Raw genomic sequence first — 7,500 nt, forward strand, 5'->3', positions numbered from 1 at the left:
ATGTGTTAAATATAACAGAACATAAGTTATTTGTCCACCAAACGCTCCAAAATTTAGAAAAACCTATCCATTCTTTCCCTGCTTTCCTGGGCTTTCCCCTCCTCTGCCTCCCTTTGTAGCCTCATGTCCTCTTTTATTAACTGGAACATTTACATTTTACATTTACATTTAGCAGACGCTTTTATCCAAAGCGACTCACAATAAGTACATTTGTCATAAGAAGTGCATCAATATATCGCTGTCGGTACAGAAAGGATGTTCATAGAACTACCACAATCGCTAGGCTAACCCATTCCCCGTGTTACAGCCATGATAGCAGCTACTGCAGTTGCTACACAGTTAAGTACTATAATACAATACAATACAACACAGTGTACAATGGTGGCCAGAAGGGGGAGGGTGGCTATGCAGTCGAGGTGAACTCTGAACAGGTGAGTCTTGAGTCCTTTTCGGAAGATAGTGAGCGACTCTGGAACATGTCTTCCTCTCTGTCCCTCTTTCTGGACCTTGGCCCTCGCTGTCTTTCCTCCTCCTGATCCTTGTCCTCCACCTCCTGATCCACCACTGCTGTACTTGCTGTACTTGGCCCTGGTGTTGTCTCAGGGATGGATGCAATTAGGACAGGGGGGTTGGTGGAATGCCTCTGTCCCAATCCAATACCTTATCCATGGGGACAAACCAGGGCCAAGTGGCAGCAGTGGGTTTCCCACCTACCCCCTCTCCTGACCCAGGATACTTGCAATCCTAAGGCAGAGGAAATCAATCATGGCAGTTAACAAGAGCAGTATCAAAACAAATTTCAGCAAAAGTTTTTCTTTGCCTGCGGGGGAGTCACCTTCCCCTGCAGGCCTATTTCCTCCAGAATTGTCCTAAACACAGAGACATTGTTAATCAGAGAAAACAAGAGACACATTTAACAATCATGTTAATAGCCCATGTTAACAATAGGCCATTTATAATATATATATTTGACCATCTTGTAAAGGTTACATTTAAATTAGCCCTCATCCTATATGAAGCCCATAATAATAATAAGACAACCAGTAGAAGTCAAAACACCCTTTTTCTTTGTGGGTTTTTCTAGTGCTGTCTAGTACTGATGCGAGCTGTGACTTTTTTTGTCTTTCTTTCTTTAATAACCCAAAATAGGACATCGTAGTAAACGATTTCTGGGGATGTTGTATCCGTCCTGCTGTTTAATGAGGGCTAATTTAACTAACCTTTAAAAGATGGTCAAATTAAGATATATAAATGGCCTATAATAATTTTTATAAACTAACTTACGATATAAATAAACGATTGTTTCTTTACCCCCAAGCCACACTTGCTGAGTATTTCACCCCGGTGAACACTACAGCTCATCCTTCTCCCCCCACAATAGAATAAATCGAGCAGTATGCTGCTGGCTCCCTAAACCAAAACCAAATGTTAGAATTAGTTTTGCTTTACACTACCAAACAAAAGCAGCTTAAATAGCAAAATAACCAAGTTAACTGTGTAATCAATCCCAACGTCAGTAACGTTACGGTCTGAAAACCAGGGTCCACAACCTGTGTTCGCGTTGGTCCATTTATCTAACGTTACAGAATAGCAAATTATCTATATAATCGACACAATTTCGGTAAATATAACCATTTTAACCTCTTAAATTTGAAACTATAGGGCTTAACGGGTGTTCTTCGTTAACGTTACAGCGTCACTAACTGTAACGTTACCTTACTTATATTGCCTATTACTTTAATGAAAAAAGTTTTAAGGGCCCTTGTTTTTTTTATAACATTTGTATCGTTAAATGAGTGACTAGAAACCAAATACTTACATTTAAATGCAGAACTTAAATCGCCATTCTCCGCCATCTCCATTGATTGAGTGCGCAATGAATCTTGGGAGGGATACGTTGGGCCGTGAAGGATCTTGGGATACGTTGGGCCGCGAAGGATACAGCCGATGCATCCTTCAAATCCGGGAAAAGAAGGCTGCATTCGTAGGCCGCATATGAAGGACCCTTGGAATTGGGACAGCACTTGGCGCGACGCTGTGACGCAATCGGCGTCGACGCATCCTTCAAATGCAGCCTTCGAAGGATGCGTCCCCTGAATTGGGACACGACTGCTTGATCTATCGTAAAGGGGAGAAAAATGACGCAAAAAACGCCCCTTTCACGTGAACGCGCACTGAACCTAAAGCGGAAAACCTGGTTCAACTAATTGAATCTAAAGTGAGCTTCGTGGTACCATTTAACTCTGATTGCGAGTTGCGGCTCTGTCGAGCCAGGTTTTCCCAAGAAAGCCTGGGTATGTTCAGCGAGGTTCGTGGTATACCCCCCAGGCTAGCTGGCTGTGGGCCCTATCTTGCATCCGGCACAATTGACTTAATCACTGGCGCATGTGTCGTTGCACGCAGAGCGTGCTTTCCCCTCCTGCGCCACGCGTCGGTAAATTAGGGAATGATCTTGCGCCAAGGGGCGGATCGGCGAAAGGAGGAGGCGTGTTCCGGCGCAAACGTTCCCTGTTGCTATTTTGACGTTTCATAAACCACTTGCGCCACAAACCAGAAAATACCTGGTTTAAAGTCAGTGGCGCGTTGTTCAGAAGCTATTTTAAGGGCGCATGCATAATGTTGCTTGTGCACCTGGCGCATACACTTTGCTTCTCTCACCTAGCCACACATTCTTTCAGCCACAGCTGATACAGCGGTAATAAGTTGTACTTTTAAATCAATGCATCTGCAAACACCGTACGGCAAACACATATTTTCTTGACACAGACATCGTGTACATATCAATAACTTTTAGGATTGATGAGTATTTGATCTTGAGAAAACATTGTTTTACCGCGAGTGAGTGTTGAAAAGAATGAATGAATGCGGGCGCGCGTGTGTGTAGCCTATGTGTAACAAACACGCGCGCGGGCACGCGTCTGTGCGTCCATCTGTTTAAACACACGCAAACTAAACACGTAACGCATAATACAGTCCATGGCAATGTATATTAACGAGGGGACCCATGCATATTAGGAACACAAGTCGATAACTATAATGCATACAATACTGATAAGAAACGATGTTTATAATGTATTGCGTTGCGTATATCATTAAATAGAACCACAGTTATCGCATTTCCTATGTTATATCATATACGTTTTCTTTGCCGAAATTTATTTGAGGACTCAGTATTTCTGAAGTTGTGGAAGAAAACCTTATTCCATGTGTGAATTAGGCCAATTATTTGGCCATAAACTGAGCCATTTGAAGTTTGAAATTCATGTGCATCTGTCTCATCGGAGACTGCAGACGCGCTGTCAAATATCAACTCGTCAGATTCAAATGCACTCATGGCTCTTAAAGGGGATGGGAGCTCGCACTCTCATTGGTTTATTGCACGTTACGCCCAAACCACACCTACGGGTAATTAGGCTACTTCAGACCAACCCTTTTTAGATATGCGCCGGGCGCAAGTCATTTTTCGCGCCGCTAAACTAGCGACATCGCGTAGAACCGCCCACAAAGCTACTTTGTGGTCGGTTCTACTCACGGTACTACTCACTTGGGTTTCAGACCCTTAAAATAGGGCCCTGTGTGTCTTAGTTCTCCAATATACAGGGTTAACCTGTCTGCATCATACTTTTTTTATCGATTTCACAGCGCCTACATTTAAAAAGCTGCCCGTTCAGGCCAGACAGTTTCTGAATGTTCATGTGTAAATACTCCCGAGTCTGGTCCAGCCCACACTCCATAACCAGGTTATTGACTGGTTCCAATCCGCTGTCGAGTGGATAACTGTCTGTGGTGGGGGCACTCCAAAGATGGAAGCTGTTCAATTTTCTTGCCTGATTCTCTACCGTTTAAAAAGAAAATAATATCCAGACTATTATTTACTGTTATATTGCAAAAATGTTGAATACATTCTTTTGTTAATCTAATAATTTGGAAGTGGGTGTGTTTGTATGGGAAGGGGGGCGGGGGATGGTTTAACATTATGCAAATTGCTGTAATCCGATTAGCCTTTCAACCACACTCTCTTCCCCTTCAGAACTCAAACTCTGAAAATGCAAAGGAGGTCATAAAATAATACTAGTTTAAAAAATGTGACAGGATGTGGTATCAATTATTGCCATGAAATAATCTAAAATATCTATGCCTAATCCGGGGATCATTAATACAGCGAAGAGGGGGAGGGAGGCATCAGGGTGAGTCACCTATCACTGAATCTGCTAAAGCTGTCAGAAGGAAGGGTGTATGTGTAAAAGACGTATCAAGATGGGCCATTGCCTTCTCTTTCTCCCTGAATGTGTGTGTGTGTGTGTGTGTGTGTGTGTGTGTGTGTGTGTGTGTGTGTGTGTGTGTGTGTGTGTGTGTGTGTGTGTGTGTGTGTGTGTGTGTGTGTGCGTGCGTGCGTGCGTGCGTGCGTGCGTGCGTGCGTGCGTGCGTGCGTGCGTGTGTGTGTGTGTGTGTGTGTGTGTGTGTGTGTGTGTATGAGTATGTGTGTGCGTGTGTTTGTGTGAGTGTGTGTGTGTGTGAGCTTGTGTGTCTGTGAGCGTGTTTGTGTGTATTTTGTCCTTTTAATGGTCTACTAATCCCACTTGCATTTGGCAGGCAAATTAATCCAAGCCTTGTCATGGCCAAGCTGTAAAACCCGTCCTATCCCAGATTTCTACCCCCCACCACCGGGCACAGATGCACACACATTCACTCACTCTTACTCCCTCCCTCTACCAGGCCTTCATCGACACCCGTCTCCAGATGGCTTCTTGGAGGTAGGTGTGATATTGAGTGAGTGTATGTGTGCGTGTGTGTGTGTGTGTGTGTGTGGGGGGGGGGGTGTGTGTGAGAGAGAGAGAGAGAGAGAGAGAGAGAGAGAGAGAGAGAGAGAGAGAGAGAGAGAGAGAGAGAGAGATCGCTTGGGTGGGATATATGGCCTTCGTGCCATGCCAGGGTGCCGTTGCGCAAGGCAGGCCCATGCAGACAACCATGGTAAGGGGAGTTCTGTGGTTGTCATGGGACAAAGTGGATGATCCACGGACATTGTGCTGTCCTGATGGAGATGTGAGGCATAGGCCTACCTAAAAAAATAAAATAATCAACATTGATCTATGTCCTGAATGTGAAGGTATGGGACTTCATCTTTCTATTTGGCCCAATACAATGGTAATTGCACTCCTTCATTTCACCATGCAGCCTAACAAATATGCCACAACTGGTTATGTCGATGCGGTTGTCACTGCCTACAAAGAACTACAATCACAAAGTCCTCCTATCTATCCCAATGTTATATATATATATATATATATATATATATATATATATATATATATATATATGCATACATACATAACATTATTGATTAGAGAACGCTATCCGCAACAGTTCGATGGGGGTTGGGTTGGACCAATAAGGCTCAGGCTGTTAGTTTAAAGGGGACATATTATGAAAACAGCACTTTTCCTGGGATTTGGGTTGTTACTGTGGGTAGATGGTGCTCCCACACCCATACAAACTTTGAAATAAGTCTGTATATGATTTTTTGAGTGAGATATGCATTTCTGGAAGCAGCCCGCCTCCAGCTACCAAACGAGCGAGTCAGTTTCGGCGCCCCCTCATACGTAAGAAGGGGGTACATTTGAATATTACCTCCCACTTCCCCACTCCCCTCCAATCAGAGCATCGCTAAGATTTTGTGGACCAGCGGACGAGCAGCTCCGGCGGGGGGAACTCGATGCTAGCCCTGCAGCTAAGCTCCGGGAGTACAATCCCTTTCTCTGGCGCCGAGCTCACCCCGCCGGAGCGGCCGTCGAAGGGAAGTCGGGAGGAGGAGACATGGAGTAGAAAGGGATTGTACTCCCGGAGCTGAGCTGCCGGACTGCCGCCGAGCTACCAAATAGCTTCGGCGCCAGTTCAGCACCCGGAGTACACCGCCGGAACTGCCGGACTGCGGCCGGACGGCTTCGACGGCGGCCGGCAGCTCCGGCGCGGGGAGCTCGGAGGCAGTCCAGCAGCTCAGCTCCTGGAGTACAATCCTTTTCTTCTTCATGTCGCGCTCATGGACTTCAGAGAGTCAATGCCAAAGTTCCTTCCCCCCAATTCTTCTCAACCATGGCCAAGATACCGCTACGAGTCTTTACTTGTGGAAGTACCAGAGACGTCAGACATAGTCTTTATTATTCATAATATCATCCGAGGCGCAGATAGCTTTTGGCTGTGATATTAGATAGATTATATAAATACCCGTACATAATATTATTATTATTATTATGTGATATTATATTATATAGATATAGAGCTCCAGGAGTCAGCAAACGGCAACAATCCCTTCTCCTCCATGCTGTGGTTCAGTCTGACAGCTCATTGGTCAATAGGCAGCAGCTCATTTGCATCAATGCTACAGACACCAGAAACAGACGGGACTGAAACAGAGGGGAATAGCGGTAGACGATATTTTTTTCCCTAAAAGCTATTTCCAGCAAATAGCTTCAAAAACATGTTTTCTGGAACTCAAATACCATGTTTACTTGTTGGGAAAACACCATAATATGTCTCCTTTAACGCCATTTATCTCCCGTGACAACACAAATGAAGTCAATCGACCGCCTCCAATTCAGCGTTATTAAAGCCTATCGTCTCGTACTTAATCTCCGGTGTAGGCCTATCATCCGACAGAGTGGGGGAAACCACAGTGTTAAAGGCATGCGGATAGATTGATCATCAGAGAAACTTGGATGGCGAGAGAGTTCGATTTCATCCATTTGACATTGACGCACACTTCTCTCGCTCCGTCTGCCTTCTGTGTTTACCCGCCTTTGAGCGGGAAAATTGTCACACTGGCTGTTTTGCCCCTTCTTACACACACACGCCCGCGCGCGCGCCAACACACACACATGCACGCACACACACACACACACACACACACACACACACACACACACACACACACACACACACACACACACACACACACACACACACACACGCACACACACATAAACACACACATGTTCAGGTAAGTATTGTGTTGATAGAGTCGCGTGTGTGTGGTGTGTGTGTCTCTGTGTGCGTGAGTGTTTCTGAGCGTTTGGGGGGGATGTGTGTGTGTGTGGTGTACGAAGGGAAGAAGGGAGTCACCTTGCGGTTTGCCGGGTATACAGCGAGGCGTGCATCGCAGTCAAAGCCCCACAAATAGTTGGCGCCACCAGGTAGCATGGCTCTTTAACGCGACAAAAACAACCGATAAAGCTCAAACGGCTACAGTACTTACGCCAGTCTTGGAACAGTATAAGGAGACAAGGGAATGAAAAAGGAGCTAGTGTGAAATCAAGACACGAATTAGGACGTTGCATTGTAGCCTACATTTACAAAATCCAGTCCTCCCCCTCGTCAAGCTCCCCCTTTTTTAAGCAAAGACACAATATCGGACGGTACGCAATTGAAAAAAGGTACGAGGAAGACACGTGTGTAGATCGGTGGCGATAGTCGAGGCACACAGAGGAGACGACATGAAGCTGGGAG

This window comes from Gadus chalcogrammus, chromosome 16 (genome assembly GCF_026213295.1).
Source record: "Gadus chalcogrammus isolate NIFS_2021 chromosome 16, NIFS_Gcha_1.0, whole genome shotgun sequence".
Classification (NCBI taxonomy): Eukaryota; Metazoa; Chordata; class Actinopteri; order Gadiformes; family Gadidae; genus Gadus; species Gadus chalcogrammus.